At 47.4% G+C, this 721-nt stretch overlaps 1 non-coding gene across 1 annotated transcript; it reads right to left on the bottom strand.

Annotated features, from left to right (window-relative positions):
* Positions 1-224: 224 nt before the first annotated feature.
* TRNAD-GUC (transfer RNA aspartic acid (anticodon GUC)) lies at positions 225-300 on the bottom strand. Its single transcript has one exon. It is a non-coding gene; the product is annotated as a tRNA-Asp (tRNA).
* Between the last annotated feature and the right edge of the window lie 421 nt (positions 301-721).

Here is a 721-nt window from a genome sequence, read left to right on the forward strand (position 1 = left end):
CCAGGGGCGACGCTCTGCCCACCAGAGGGCGATGCTCTGCCCACCCTGGGCGTCGCTATGTTGCAACCAAAGCCACTCCAGCGTCCGAGGCAGAGGCCACAGAGCCATCCCCAGCGCCCGGGCCATCCTTGCTCCAACGGAGCATTAGCTGCGGGAGAGGAAGAGAGAGACAGAGAGGAAGGAGAAGGGGAGGGGGGGAGAAGCAGATGGGTGACTCTCCTGTGTGCCCTGGCCGGGAATCGAACCCGGGACCTCTGCACGACAGGCCGACGCTCTACCACTGAGCCAACCTGCTAGGGCCGTAATCTTAATCAACCAGTCTGGAATTTTTCTGGTCAATCAACTGTACGGTAATCTGTCACATGGGCCCTCTTTTCCCCTCTATCCCTACCTGCCCCCATAGAAATAAGAGGTAACCTGCATGATAAAAACAATAACAACAACAACAAAAAAACCACTTGCTTTTTTATTTTTCTCAAAAGAAGATATTCTGGTCTAAAAATAATTCTTTCTTTTCTTTTGCTAATAGTTCCATTGCCCAACCTTCTCTCTATAAAAACCTTCCATATTGCACGGTCCCTCAGAGCACCCTTCTAGTTGTGACTGGGGATGCTGCCAGACTCATGAATCATTTAATAAAGCCAATTAGATCTTCAAATTTACTTGGTTGCATTTTAGTTTTTAAATTATGTTCATAAATTATCAAGAATTTCAAAATTTT

This window comes from Saccopteryx bilineata, chromosome 1 (assembly GCF_036850765.1).
Source record: "Saccopteryx bilineata isolate mSacBil1 chromosome 1, mSacBil1_pri_phased_curated, whole genome shotgun sequence".
Classification (NCBI taxonomy): Eukaryota; Metazoa; Chordata; class Mammalia; order Chiroptera; family Emballonuridae; genus Saccopteryx; species Saccopteryx bilineata.